Here is a 16,560-nt window from a genome sequence, read left to right as displayed (position 1 = left end):
GAGCACAAATCTCTACAAACACACTTGAAGGTGTCCACATTTTTCTTGTCCATTTAGAGTAGTTACTGCATATTGATGAAATCGAGCTCTTAGCCTGCTTTAGTAATGTATATAAGTATCGTTGCAGTGACATCTAGTGGGAGCTTTAGGTAAAGCAATTTGGAATGAATATAGTTACCCATGTTTTCCACCAGGTGGCATATTTATTATTATTATTATTATTATTATTATTATTATTATTATTATTATTATTATTATTATTATTATTATTATTATTATTATTATTTATATTAACTTGCCTAGACAATTTGCTTTGTATTACAAAATATTTCTACATATTACAACCCAACCAAAACCCAAAGAAATGCAAAAAGCAAACTAAACAAGCTTCTATAATAGCATTAAGCATTAAGCATTAAGCAACTGTATATGTTTCTTTTTCCATTTAAAAACTATTTAACAGAGAAATACATCACTTCCATTACATTTCAATACATTTCTACATTTTGATCGAGGAGTATAATTTTATAAGTGCAGGATGAACAATGTCCACCAGAGGGCAGTGTGTGACTATTCAACCCCCTTTTATCATGACGTCGTTGGGAATAGATTAAGTCCCAGTGCTAAATCAAAACGTTAAACTGTTCAAACTGGCAGAAGAGCACACACAAACATTTTATTTATTTATTTATTTTAAAGAAACAAACCGAAGGTTGGATCCAAAGCTCACTTCCGCATTTTCAGCTCAGTCCCTGTGATGGCCAATGGAAATCCCGCCCAGGCGAGGTGACGTACATGTTTGCCCGCGCAAACGTCGAGTCCAAACAGCCAATCAAAACAGCCATATTATTATATTCTACACAAAGTATGACGTTTTTACTTGTACATTTGACATTAAAAACTATTTTGAAGATATTATCGTATCAATTTATATAAAATGCAACACATCCAATAACAAAGTTAAAATACCAAGCAAATGCTAAAAACTAATTTTAGGGTCCAGAATTGTGGTGTCCAAATACAAGGACTTTATTCAGCAGAAATACATGGAAGATCCCAAAACACAGTCAAAACACAATCCTTATATACACTCTTCTGCAACCTGTGTTTTTGCTGTTCAACTATTATCTCATCTGTCACCCATATCTCCAAAAACCAAGGTTCTTTCAAAAAAAAAAAATAATAATAATAATTAATGAATGGTGGCAAAACCCATCCATTACAATTATTATTATTTTGTATAAGTTTTATGAGATTTATTAAAAGCTTTGGTCTATTCATGACCCACTAGCATTGGAGCCGACCATTTATTCTTCTGACATATTAATGTCTCGTGACACATCAGTTCCTTAAAAGATAAAAAACAAGTGCAAGAGGTTGAGAGCAGGTGCACTGTGCTCACTGATGCTTCAAATATGCTGATTCTAATCGCAATTTAATCACTTGCTGTAAATATACTGATTTTTGATACACAATAGAAATGCATCATAATGATAAAGATAAAAAGGACAGAAAAACCTACATCTCTCTCTCTCTCTCTCTCTCTCTCTCTCTCTCTCTCTCTCTCTCTCTCTCTCTCTCTCTCTCTCCTGAGGTATCTGTGACCAGTGTTCCTGTCACTTTCTTCTCTTCAGTTCCACCTGTTTCATCCCTAACTTCTAAATGAGATCTCTTCAGTTGGAGACCACCCTGTGCAGCTGAGGATGGTTCCAAACGAGCAGTCTAAGAATTCTGAAAAGTTACTGAGCAACACAAGAACTATGAGTATGGATTTGATTATAATTCATATAAACAGTGTACTACAGTGGCCTAGGACTGCAATTTGGATGAACGGTTCTGAATTTAAGCGCCCAGGAACTTTAATGCATGGATGTTTGGTGCCACTGCAGAAGGGTGCGTTTTTACGTCTGGTTCTTGTCAAGGTTTCTTCCTCAAACCGTCTCATGCAGTTTTTTCCTGCTACATTCACCACTTGCTTGCTTATTAGCTTAGCTATAAATTTAGAAATTCATATTTAATAACTAATCCACATCTCTGTAAAGTTGCTATGGGACAATGCCCATTGTTAAAAGCGATATACAAATAAAACTGAATTGAATTAAATATCCCGAGTGAAGGCTGTTTAATAGTTTAAACATGAATGAGATGATTAATTTGATGAGTTTTGACTGATACATTTGACAGATGCAGCTCCTCATCTCCACATTTGCGAGTCGACTCCTTACCATCACTGAAAATATATCAATGACAAAGAGTCGATTCATTCGCAAAACGATGCACCAGGTTCACGAGCTTGTTCTAGTAACGTCTAGGTCGCGTGCGGCTTAGCATAAGACGGTTGTTATACCTGCTGCACCACAGTGCGGGCTATCAGTAGCCTAGGCGGCTAACCAGTCTTATATCACCGTTATTAGCTGTTACTCTAGCAGGTTATTGCACATAGTGACTGCTAACTAACACACACACACACACACACACACACACACACACACACACACACACTGTACCAGTGAACTGCTAGCATGCAGGGTAAGGTTATACACCACACTACATATTCATTCAATTTATTATTATTATTATTATTATTATTATTATTATTATTATTATTATTATTATTATTATTATTATTATTATATACCATATAAAGACTATTAGCCAAGTTCACTAACGATATTATCTAGCTTCGAGCTAAATATATTTTGTAATTAGGTCGTTAGCAAAATTATGGAGGCTAGTATAACTATAGACTTATATAAATGAAAACCATTAACCAAGCTACCGAACCAACAATTGGTTTTATTTATTTATTTGTTTGTTTGTTTGTTTCTTAATTTTTGTTTAATACCTCAGAAAGTTTTGTATATGAGAATAAAAGCACCCAAAGTATACTGAGCAGAAGTTTGTCTTTAAAACTAGTAACTGGTTTACCAACATTAGATAGATAGATAGATAGATAGATAGATAGATAGATAGATAGATAGATAGATAGATATGCACAGTCTAAGCATTCTCGCAGTCAGAATCATGAGGTAGTCACTTTGAATGGTTGTCCAACAAACTTGAGGAGTTCCCAGAGGTGTTGAGTACTTGTTGGCTGCTTTTCCTTCACACCGTGGTCCAACTAATCTTAAAACTTCTCAACTGAATTTACAGTGGCGATCAAAATTAGAGAACAATTTATAAACAATTGAACAATTCTGAAATAATGTCATCTTCACTGCTCAACAGTTGAAGGAGTTTTTGTCCTGTCTATACCATGCTACCAGAACACCTTTTCCACAAAATAACTAAGGCATTTAAAAAAAAAAATCATTATTTTGCAGAAAACACACCGATCAAAATTAGAGAACAACAATGACTGTAGCATGGAAAAAGATTACAACAACATTTTCTGAAGGTTACAACAGTCAGCAATCTGGTGTGATTTTGGTCCACTCTTCTTCCAGTCTCCTCCACAGTTCGGTGACTGTAGTGGGTTTCTTGGCCATAACTTTGTCGCCAAGGATTTTCCAGAGGTTCTTTATTGGGTTGAGATCAGGACTCTGGGAAGGCCATGTCATTATTTCAATGTTTTCAGTTTCAAGGAACTGTTTACCCGTTTTGCTGTGTGACATGGAGCGTTGTCCTGCATGAACACTGCGGGCTGATTGGGTGATGAACGCATGGAAGGTACCATATGTTGTTGAAGAAGGTTCTGATAAACATTTGCATTCACTCTGCCATGTAGCTGTATAAGAGGCCCAACTCCTGCTGCAGAAAACATGCCCCAAACCATGACACTTCCTCTTTCACTTTTCACTGACTTCTTTACACACTTTGGGTTCAGTCTTTCTCCAGTTTGTGACCGAACAAATAAATTAAACTTGCTTTCATCACTGAAGTAAACTTTGGACCAGTTCTCCTCTGTCCACACAACATGCTCCTCAGCAAAGCTTAGTCTAGCCTTTTGATTCTTTCTGCTAATGAGAGGTTTGGTCACTGCAGAGTGGGCTTTCAGTCCAAATGCTCTTAAACGTCGAGACACTGTATGACGAGACAGATCCTTACCCTGCTCAGCGCAATTCCACCTGCAGTGTGGAAACGATTGCCTATTGAGATCCTCCGCAGTATCCTGTCCTCTATTGTATTTGTCTTCTGTGGACGACCAGCCTTCTAGGTGGACTTGAATAAGTTTGTGATGTTGTAAAGATCTTTTTTGAGGTTTTTTTTTTAAATGCCTTAGTTATTTTGTGGAAAAGGTGTTCTGGTAGCATAGTTTAGACAGGACAAAAACTCCTTCAACTGTTGAGCAGTGAAGATGACATTATTTCAGAATTGTTTAATTGTTTATAAATTGTTCTCTAATTAACTAACATCGCCAGTGTAGATTGGGTGATTATGGAAGCCAGGTCAATTTATGCAGGACTCCATGACATGCTTTTTTAACAAATAACTCTTACATAAGTGTGTTTGTGGTAATTGTAATGTTGGAAAACTTGTCTGCTTGTTCTGAAGTAATGGTAGTTTCAGTGGATGCTAAATTGTCAGCCACTGGAATGCTGAGAAGCATTTATGTAAGTCAGCGATTTCTAAGGCTGGTAATACTAATAAACGTATCCTCTGCAGCAGAGGTAGCTCTTGGTTTTCATCTCATGGGATGGTCATCATGAGAGCCTGTTTCCTCTACTGACTCTATACCTCCCTTTTTTCTGCACAAGACAACTGATGTTCTGAAGTACATTTAGAAGGCAAGAAATGTCAAAAATGAATACTTGACACTTAAATAAAAATAAAATAAATTAATAAAAATAAAAAATACATTCCAGGTGACTTCCTTGTGAATCTGATAAGAGAATGTCATGAGTTTGCCAAGCTGTCATCAAAGCTAAATGTAGCTACTTTGGTCTATCTAAAATATAAAACATATTCTGAGTTAATTAACACTTATAAATACATACAAACTTACATTGCAAATGATCTATAGAAGTAAAAATATATATATAATTTAGAGAAGTTTAGATTTAGAGAATATTAGAGCAAGGTGTTTGTAAGGCACAATAAATGCAGATAAAGATGGGATATATTTTTACAATGTGAGAAATTGTACATTGTATGTAAAACTGTACTAAAGCTATTCACAGTGTATATACAGTTGATATATAGTTAAATATAAGAGAATAGGATATGTATATGCTATGAATTAAAATTATATACAGTTCAAATTATCCACAGATGATAAAGAGTGTACAGAGTGGAGCAGAACTGCATGATGATTACCGGCAGTAAATCAGTAAAGCTTAATGAGCCATCAGAGTGCTAATAGTGTAGTGTAGAGTTCAGTAGGGTGATGGTAGTAAAGATGACCCTGAACAACTAGTGCTGGTGTGTATGTATCTCCTGGTGTCCCGTATCTCCTTCTGCACAGAATATTATGGAGAAACCAGTAGTATGTTATTAGAAAATACAGTGACTAGGTGTTCGAACCTCCCCCTCTAGCAGACTGCCATACATGAGGACAAATCCACCTCTATTTTTTTCAACGACATTCAATTTCCCTGTTATAGAGCAACCTGAAATTATGTCAATTCGCTGTTTTTTTGCCCATTAATTTCATGTTAATTCCCATATAGTCCTGTTTCCAGTTTTGAAAATGAAAATTCTGCAACCCAACATGGAACTGCAGCTATAATAATACCACCCACTGCACACTGCACTCATTAGCACCGGGATCCTTTGCTGTGTCTCCTTCTCTACCTCTCTCCTAATGGAACGCTCAGACGGGGTCATGTGATTTCTCAGGATTTGCAGCGAACATGCTCCCTCACTCAACCCCTCCTTCCTTCCTTCCATTCGTGTGCGTGGCCCCTCCCTCCTCTCATCTCTTTTTCAAGGGGAAGATGCGTGTTGTTGTACAGCATCCCAAAGCCTCACTCTCACCAGCACTGACTCTGTTGTAGCTGCCCAATGAATGGCTGTTGCTTTTTTTAAGCTAAGCTTTCTACTTATTTCTTCCACTGACCATCTTATACACGGTCTACACAAGACTCCCATCTCTTTTGCTGTACGAGGCTGATATATTGTGGACATATTGGACACTGGTAATCAGAGACGTCGAGGAGAGCTTGGAGCAGGTGGCTGGTGAGTATGTATTAATGGCTGTCAGTGGTGCTCATGTGATTTTGTGCTTGGGTATTAAACATGATAATTTATTGTGTGACACATGTATTTGGCTCTTTCCGGAGACCAAATGTACTCACGAGGATAGTACTGGACGATATTGACATTGTATGGACATTTGACCTGGAGTGGAAAGAGTGCAGGAAAAAAAGAACCATAGGCATAGCATTATTTTGATAGAGCAACAGACATCAATGAAAACACCCTACAATGATATTAATACAAGATATAGTGTGTGTGTGTTTGTTTGTGTGTGGTGGGGGATAAGCTGCTCTGAAATGGTCATGCTGGATCCTCCATGTGGTCAACACACTGATCCTGTTTTTACATCCGTACGCTCATTCCCTCTCCATTCACAGAGACAGATGTTTATTGGGTTCAGAGGAATAAATAATTATTATTGCACAATATAAATCAATTGTAACCATGCGTAATAAAAAATACATGTGCGAAACTATATCCTTTAGTAATGAAAAGGTTGAAAATTAAGTGGTGTTCATTTCGCTGCTCATTTCATATGCCGTGGCAAAAAATATGTCCTCTGCTGAACCCCAGAGAGTCACCACCTGTCACCCTTTTCTCAATTTTTTTTTGTCTGTTTCTTTTTTCTCTTTTCCTCTTTGTCGGTGATGTTTGTTTGTGTCAGGTGGATTTTGGGAGACTGCGGTGTTTTCTAACCCTGTCGTGTTCTCTAGCATGTTAGTGTTGATGATGTAGACATCATCAGAGGAATGTAGTGTGATGCTTAGACTGGGATGAAAATTGTTTAACAAATTCAAGGCTGTATAAATCCCCTACCTGAAAATGATGAAAATACACCATGGTTTTTCTTAAGTGTGCATGGAAGCTTTAGACAATGAAAAGGATGCACACTGTCTCTTTAGCATTGTCTGTACTTGGCAATATCTTCTCTGTACTGTCTATATATATATATATATATATATATATATATATATATATATATATATATATATATATATAAAGGCATTGTTTATCTTGGTGCGTGATAGGTGTTTGTAGCAGACTGGGAGCAGTTTTTTGTAAATGATTGGATCCTTGATTGTCCAAACACCTTGCAACTCACACTTTCATACATGTCCTCATGACATTCACATATCCATTTGCTGTTCTTGCATCCAGGCCTCCTTTATTGTTACAATAAAATCTGCTCAAAAGTAAATTAATATGCAAACTGCATGTACAGGAATGACTATTAAGTCTCCATGGCAATAGTACATTGTGAAAGTCAAAAACAGAAGCAGAGCACATAATGTGTTACAGTGTAACACAATCCTGAACGTTATTAAGGTTCAGTAATTTAATATCTAGCTGGAAGGATTTATCCCTCAGCAGAACCCAGGCAAAATAACCTGCACTATATTTTTACACCCAGCATATTTGCATTTTGTTCAACTCAATAAAACTCTCTACTAAAGTGCTTTTCCCATTCGAGTCACATTACACTTTTTGTTTTCCTTAGGAGATAACGTATGACGTCAGATTAATTATTTGTATTATGTAAACCTTGAAATGCTTGAAGAAATAAGGGCAGGTTTGTTTGGTACCCTGAGCTATGCTTGTAGATGAATTATAAAATCATTAGATCACTGGGAAGCTTAAGCATTATTGTCTCAGGTTTAAGTGGAAGTGTCTCAAGACAGTGAGATTAAAAACAACCAGCAGACATTAGGATCATTATGTTTAAAAAATATCTGTATACCAAGTCAGTAAAAATTGTCTCTCAGGAACTTATGAATAACAAATTTGTCCTATGTGGCATAATATGTGTATTATTTTTGAACTTTATGATTTGTGATATACTATAAGTTTGTTTATTAAAGTCCTATAACCCATTGTGTAAAAAAAATAATAAGCAGAATTCTGCCTCTGGTTTTGGCTCTAGTGCTGCCAATTCAACCGTGACAGCATGCTGTTACTTTTCATCACAAGTGTAATTAAGAATGTATTAAACTTAGCACTTTACAAAATAAGCTCAACTCCAGTTACAGCTTGAGACATCTTTTAGCAGGCGATGGATGAAATTGGGCACAGAGACGTAGAGTTTAAAGGGTACACTGCGCACCTAAACCAAACAGACCCATCAAATTAACTTCGCAGTGGTGCCTAGGGACATGGTCTCTGATGGAAGGACAAAGGAAGAGAATGAAGGGGACCTGGGGAGTGTGTCAAGGGAGGAGGAGGGGGGGGGGGGGTTGACTGAGACATGAAAAGAGGTAGTGATGAGGGGAGGGGATGGTTGAGGTCATATTACTTTTCCCTGATGTCCTTTGTTGCACCATGTCCCAGACTCCTGACAGTTGCTCTGGTTTTGTTATCTTTTCATTATTTATTTTTATACATGTACAGCATGCCTGAATATGTATTTTCCTTAACAAACACTGGAACTAAAAATAACATCTTGTGAAGGAAGGCAGGGTTGTTTGGAGTGCAGATGTGCCAAGTCTACCACAGATCAGCTCATATGGTGGTTTAACCCTTTGCCTCTACTGCTGCTCTCATTTGCTTGTGTTGCATCCATCCCACTAGGAGAGACCTGCTACCTGCTGGCTCACCTGGACTCCTCACTTTATTTCTTCTGTTTATATATCAATCACTAGGAGCCATGGAGCCGTTTGAGTGTATCCATGATTGGTGTTTGACTTGCCAGCAACAGCAGTTTGGCATAAGATCCCTGGCATCACCCACTGTGGCTGGTAATTCAAGTGGGAAATTATTTCTGACAGGCTCATTAATATTTAAGACAATCTGCAACCAAATCACACTTAACTGTATCCTGAGAGGTCCTGCTGGTTTTTATGGTACAGACTAAAAGCTTGCTTGCTCAGCAAAGCAGGCTGAAGACAGCGAACCATTGATTATTCTCTTGCAGAAGAACAATTGTTTGACTGTGCCATTTGCTTATAACCACACAAAATCCGCACAGTGAAAAGTACATTGAGATGGAAGCAGATGCACACTGGCACTGAAGACTCCATTGTTTAACAAAGTGGCACCAGAAAGATCCGCCGTAAATTATTTAGTAAATATTTTTGTTTAGGATTCACAGCTGAATTTACACATTTATTATTTATGCTCTCAGTTGGCTAATCATAATACAGATACCAAAATAATGCAAAGTGATGAAAGTCCACATAGTTCAACAACTGTCCTTGTAGGATTTATGCCAGTATAAGGTAACAAATATCAATTCAACATTTATTCTACATTATTTACAGAGAAGGACCTATCACACCCCTTAGATATAGATTTTATTACTGTCTAATGTATTAACCAGTTTAGATGCTCTGCAATATCACTGGATATACCGTGTCAATATTAATTATTAATTTCAGGCCACTAGAATTGTAAGCACATGGACTTTGCCTTCATTAGCATGTGAATGGCCCTGTTTAGCTCAGTTCCACTCCCCTTGGGCTGCCTGGCAAACCGGGTTTGTGTATGAGATTTTGACTCATGTATCTCTCCCTGAGGACTAATTAGGCAGGTTTTTAATGTAGAATTCTTCCTCATTGATGCTTCTGCACAGCTGTGTCTCTCTATACCCTTTTCTTTTGTTTCCTTATCAGGTTTCGGAAAATAAATAAAAAAATCTAATCTGCCATGCCTTCTTTGCGAATTATTCATTGCTTAAAGTCATTGCCTAAACCATAACAGGGCATCTTTTTTATGCTAAGTCAGGAAGATACTACATTTCAAAAGAACATCTCTTAATGAGACTACACTGATACTGTGTCATTTAGAATGACTAGAATGCCCACTTCCTACTTTCCTCATAAAACAAAACCCCTAAGAGCTACTATTATCATTACTAATCATAAGAAAGTCAATTCCACCCCATCCCATTTTCACGCCAATTTGGTTCTTTCAGTTGTTCCTCCGCAATGCCAGAAGAACAGCCTGAAACATACTCTGACTCAAAAGCACAGCCTGCTTTTCTCCACTTAACCAAAGACCTCCACCACAAATTTCAGTCTTTAAACGTAAACACAGGTCACCTCTTGTTCTCTTACTGTTGGCTGTCTGCATATGTATTCTCTCATTTATTCCATAGAGACTTGTGCTTTACTATCTGGTAATGGAAGTCTCCCACTACGCCTACTCTTTTTCTTACCCTATGTTTTAGAGCATTTCATAGATGCAACTAATTGGCTGGGTTCCAGGTGTAGAGAAATGTGGAGAACACCAGGCAGTAAGGATTTCTTTCCTGGACAACCTGAGAAGCTCAGATTATTTATATGCTCATTTGATTTCATCTATGGATTCATATCATTGGGCTGGCTGTTTTCTCCTTCTTCTTTTTCTTTCTTTTCTTCTTCTTCTTCTTTTTTCATCTTCATTTCTTATATTATTTATATACATGGTCATTAAACCCAGAACTTGATGGGTTTTAAAGAAGTTATTTGGATCAGTCATATAAACTCCCTTTTTCTATGGTTTCCCTAAGGTTATATATGGATGGCTTGGTTTATAAGCATCAAATTATTCACGGCTGCCGTTAATGTGCAGATTAGAATTTTTTCCCCTGAAGCTCTTCCTGTCTGTACTAGCTGCAGAAATGCCAGAAATCAAGACTCTGGCGTGCATCATGTGGCCAAGAAAAATACAAGATAATTTGAAAGCCTTTTGAATTACTATTCAGAGGTTTAATAGTGGATTTTGTTGTTGCTTTCAAATCAGTCTGATCCCTAGACTCATGATCAGTAGAGATTATGGTGAAATTGCATTGAAAAAGCAGACTATTTTAAGTAAGCAGAGCAATATAAAGTGCCTGGGAAAGAGCCGCATCAGCATGAGAACAGATGACTGACCCTGGCTATACTCCCTAGTGCCTCTGTAACCCCTTACCAGGACTAGGCATGAGACGAGGAAAAAAGGGATTAAGGCATAAAAAAAATAAAAAAATAAAAGCAACAACCTGACTGCTTATAGCTTTACACATTGCAAACATACGCAAAATGTATAAGACATAGAACAGGTTTCTAAGACTGCACATGCATGTTATAGGCTGGTGTTACACAAAAATAAAGTACAGCCCTTCTTAGCATTTAGTTTGCCTTTCCCCAGAATTTTCTTCTTCTTCTTTTAGGTTCTCCCATTAGGGGTCGCCACAGCGAATCACCCGTGTCCATACCCCCTGTCCTCTACATCTGCCTTTTATAAACTAACTACCTGCATGTCTTCCCTCACCACATCCATAAACCTCTTCCTTGGTCTTCCTCTTTTCCTCCTTCCTGGTGGCTCCATCCTCAGCATTCTTCTTCCTATGTACCCCATGTCCCTCCTCTGCAAAAGTCCATACCATCTCAAATCGCACCTCTCTCACCTTGTCTACAAAATTTCCTACATGCGCTCTCCCTCAAATAAACTCATTTCTAATCCTGTCCATCCTCGTCACTCCCAACAAAAACCATAGCATCTTCAGCTCTGCTACCTCCAGCTCCACCTCCTGTCTTTTACTCAATGCCACTGTCTCTAATTTATACAACATCGCAGGTCTCACCACAGTCCTATAAACTCTTCCTTTCACTCTCACAGATACCTTTCTATCAGAAATCACTCCTGCCACTCTTCTCCACCCACTTCACCCTGCCTGCACTCTTTTTTTTTTATCTTTTTAACACACTCTCCATTACTTTGCACTGTTGACCCCATGTACCTGAACTCCTCCACCTTCTCCACCTCTTTTCCCTGCAACTGCACCACTCCACTGCCCTCCCTCTCATTCACACAAATGTACTCAGTCTTACTCCTACTGACTTTCATTCCCCTTCTCTCCAGTGCGTACCTTCACCTCTCCAGGCTCTTCTTCACCTGCTCCCTACTCTCACCACAAATCACAATATCATCTGCAAACATCATGGTCCACGGAGACTCCTGTCTGAGCTTGTCCATTAACCAGTCCATCACCACTGTAAACACAAACAGGCTCAGAGCCGATCTTTGATGCTGTCTGTTGTTCCTACTGCACACTTTACTGCTGTCACACTGTCCTCATACATGTCCTGCACCACCCTCACATACTTTTCTGACACACCTGACTTTCTCATACAATACCACAACTCCTCTCTTGGCACCCTGTTGTACACTTTCTCTAAATCCACAAACACACAATGCAACTCCTTATGACCTTCTCTATACTTCTCCATCAACATTATCAAAACAAATAATGCGTCTGTGGTGCTCTTCCTCGGCATGAAACCATACTGTTGCTCACAGATTGTCACCTCTTTTCTCAGCCTGGCTTCCACTACTCTTTCCCATAACTGCACATCTCCCTTATTCTAATTCTCCTGAACATCTTAATGCTTTTACCAGTAAGTCATCTGGTCGAACCGACTTTTCACTCTTCATCCTCTTAATCGCTGTTTTTACTTCCTCCTTGCTAATCCTATTTACTTCTTGCTTCACCATCTCCACATTATCCAACCTTCTCTCTCTCATTTTTTTCTCTCATTCATCAGCTGCTCAAAATACTCCCTCCACCTTCTCAACACACTTTCCTCACTAGTCATCACATTTCCATCTCCATCCTTCATTGCTCTAACTTGCAGCACATCTTTCCTAGCTCAGTCCCTCTGCCTGGCCAATCGGTGCCTTTCCCCAGGATGTGTTTGTTTATATATATATATATATATATATATATATATATATATATATATATATATATATATATATATATATATATATATATATATATATATATATATATATATTTTATTCATTCAGTTCTATTGGTGTTATGAAAATAGTGGCTATGTGCTCAAGTACATGTTTCTTGAGTCATCAGACACTGCTCTTTATAGCAAAATCTTTGGCACGTTGGTTATAGCTTGTTGCTTTGTCCAGTATTTGATCTATTCTGGGTGGCAGGGAGTGTTTTGTTTTACAAAGAGGAATACTAAATATACATTTCCATTAATGCACATAATCCATTACGCATTTTAGAAATAATAATAATAATAATAATAATAATAATAATAATAATAATAATAATAATAATAATGATACTACTAATTGTAATAATAATAATAATAACAATATAAATGTAATAAATGTCACCCTTAAATTGACCAGAAGGATGATTGAATAAGAGTTACAGCAAAAATGGACAGTTTTACATATTTATATATAACATAATACAGGATGATGTGTGCGCATGCCTGAAGCCTAAATTTCTTCTGCTTCTCTGACACATGGAATGTTGCCTTTCTTGGAGTCCAGAAGCTAGGTCAAAGAGTATGCATGGCTGAGTGTGTTTACATCTTCCATTGAGAACTCTGCTGATGAAAACCTTGCACTTTAGCCATTCAGAAATGGAGTGACCTCATCGGTGATGCTCACTCACTCATTTAGCATTCATGTGCGGTATTATGCTGACTTTGGCGCGTTAATGCCAACAGCTAACTTTCATCTCCAAGTGAAACTGCATCTGTTTTCTTCGCTGATAATAGATTGTTCATTCTTCTTAGCCACAGGGTGTGTATGTCTGTGTGGGAAGTGTTTTTCTGACTGGATGTTGTGAGTCATCGCTGAAACAAGTCTCTTGGAGTTATTCATAACTGATTCACAGTGAGTAGCTCAGAATTACCACTAAAATTGTTTTCTTTATTTTTCCTTTTTTCTTTTTTTTTTTCTTTTTTAATTTCCAAACATTTTCCAATTTTAATTTTTCGTTTGGACTTAACATATACTCTACATATGCTTTATAATACATATTATAATACAAATAATCTACATATGCATTATAATTTGGCACGGCTGAGTTCTTGAATCTGATTGGTCAGAAAGTGTTGATTTAATTTTAAAATCCATCATATAAACTCAAGTAGCGCAACTGCAACCCCCAGGTCTATGTCAATTTGTTTGTTTAATTCTGTAGGTTTTTACAACAATAACATGTACACAGGGATTTATGGTGAACTTCACATATCAAATCTCAGCCTAATAATTAAAGTGTATAATTATTGATATTCTGAAACGTTGAGCAAGGAGATGTATTTTCTGCATTTTCTTCTGCCAGATGAATTTAATGGAAAATTGATGGCTCAACTTTTTTTTAGCTGAAATTATATGTAAGAGATTTTTTTTTAAATGTTTCACAACATTAATAGAACTACAAACGAATAAAAAAATAAATTTTTTATTCATTAATTATTTTACTGATTGGCTGATAGAAGATAGAAGATATTAAACACTACTAGACATGTTGTTATAGGAAAATAATGTTCAGTGTGGTCTGTCTTGTTTTATTCATTACATACTAATCTGATCCATAGGCTGCTGCACCCATTTTGAAAAGCTATAAAGCAGTTTCGAATCACAGAAAGTTCTCTGTAAGACCAGTTTTGTTTATGGAGTAAGCATTCAGAATCAACGGTAGAAGGAGTAATAATAATGCCCACAAATGCATCCAGTTATACAGGTTTATTGGTAATGATGGTGTTTACTTATAAACCAACAGTAAGTTGCTCATTATTACCCTTTTTATCATTACTATTTACAGTTACACATTTATCATTAGTATGTTTTTTTATTGTTATTGTTTATTTATGTATTTATTTTTAATATTTATTGTTTTTTAGTTTTTTGTTTTTGTATAGTTTTAATGAACTCTAATACCAGCTGTAGATTGGGATAACATTAATTACGGTTCATGATCAGGCATGGCACAGCAGACATAGCAAAATATTACATTTGCATATCACTAGCCATTTCGTTTTGATAATTTTCTGTAATTTTTTGTATACAGAGTGCATTATATATAAAATGCACTCTATAAAAAAATTCTGTATAAAAAATGTAGTGTGTGTGTGTGTGTGTATGTATGCTTATATATGTGTGTGTGTGTGTGTGTGTGTGTATATATATATATCTGCACTGTACTACTATCGAATGCACTGTGTAAAATGTGCAGGCATACAGTGCAGCCAGTTATGTTGAAGATACGACTTGATTTTTAATAATGTAGCAGAGTCTTTGCTGTTCATTGTTGAGCTGAAATGATGGATGGATTATAGATGTGTGGGGGAGGTCTTTAGTGCTCAGACTCAGCAGAGACCGAGTAATGACTCTGTTTTGAGGCACCTGCCCTCCTTAGAGACCCTCCTCCACACAAAGACCCTCATAGTGGCTCAGTGCTTTTGTTGTGCTTTAGCTTCATGAAGCCATTGTTCAGGACACTTGGCATTTATTTATTTATTTATTTATTTATTTATTTATTTATTTATTTATTTATTTATTTATTTATTTATTTATTTATTTATTTATTGCGCTTTCTTTTTATTCTTGACTGTAATATTTAGAAGACTTTTGAGGAGATTGCTACTAATAATAAAATGAAATGACATTAGATCTAGAAGACATAAAGGTGACCAGTAGAGTATGTATTTATTATGCATTGGCTGTAAATAGATAAGAGATTAAGGATTTGTTTGGTTTGTGTTGACATTCAATACAAGAATTAATGCATTTTTTAAACCCTGAAAAGAGCTTTTTGAGTGAAACTAAAAAGCACTTGATGTTTATTTCACGTTGCTGTAGATGTTATTGACATGTCACGTTTTAGATTTGCTCTGGGCTATCGATCAGTGATCGTGACCACAGCCCTTAAAAGCTCTGTTTAATTAAATAGATTGCAAGGTGTTCAGCACTTTAACTGGATTGAACATGAAGACATTCCTCACAGCAAACTCAGCTGTAAGTGATACAGATAGTGTGTATGTTTGTGTGTGTGTGTGTGTGTGTGTGTGTGTGTGTGCATGCTAGATTTGCTCCTCGGAGGTCAATTATGATGCATCCTTCAATGATGAGCAGTAGGGGTCTAATCATCACAGACAACACATGCTGACTAATCAGATTAAATGGATGCCCTATTTCTGGTAGCTCATTTCATCTTCAGTATACAAAGTATTTACATTTATATTCTTCTGATTAAAAAGTGTGATTAGCAAAACAGGATGTGGACAGTTGAGGCTGTGCTTGAAAAGCAAGATAAGCTTGTTTTCAGGGGATGACAAAAGAAGCTAATGAAGGCTGCATGGCTTGCTGCCTGATGCTTTTTCAAGTATTTTAGGGCTTTCATAATGAAGGATCTGGCATGAAATGTGAGCGCTGAGGGTTTTATTTATGCAGTGTTTACTCCATTCATATAGAACATGTTTTCCCCCCATGTTTTGGTATGCTGCAACACACACAGCATCTGTCCTGAGACTGATCAAAACAGCAAAACAGTCTAAGAGTGTCTGGCTTTAAGTGAACTCCAGCATTACAGTGAGAAAGTATAAAATATCCATGCACTTAGTAAGATTTGTTAACATTCTTTTCCCTTACCGCAGTTTTTTATTTGTTTGTTTATGTACAGTGTCAAACAAAACTGAAAAGCAA

The 16,560-nt window shown here is 36.8% G+C and overlaps 1 protein-coding gene across 4 annotated transcripts in view; it reads left to right on the top strand.

The window, feature by feature from the left end:
• The first annotated feature begins 5,872 nt into the window (after window positions 1–5,872).
• plekha6 (pleckstrin homology domain containing, family A member 6) overlaps window positions 5,873–16,560 on the top strand; it is a 91,399-nt gene continuing 80,711 nt past the window's right edge. For 2 of the 4 annotated variants that reach the window (XM_083534006.1, XM_083533992.1), the window contains exon 1: window positions 5,873–6,117. The gene's annotated coding sequence lies outside the window, so the exon portion shown is untranslated. The remainder of the gene's footprint in view (window positions 6,118–16,560) is intronic. The other 2 variants (XM_083534004.1, XM_083533991.1) reach the window with 2 other exon arrangements.

This window comes from Silurus aristotelis (assembly GCF_946808225.1).
Source record: "Silurus aristotelis genome assembly, chromosome: 28".
NCBI classification, from domain to species: Eukaryota; Metazoa; Chordata; class Actinopteri; order Siluriformes; family Siluridae; genus Silurus; species Silurus aristotelis.
Note: the sequence above shows the minus strand (reverse complement) of the source record. Positions and strands in the feature narration are given on the sequence as shown.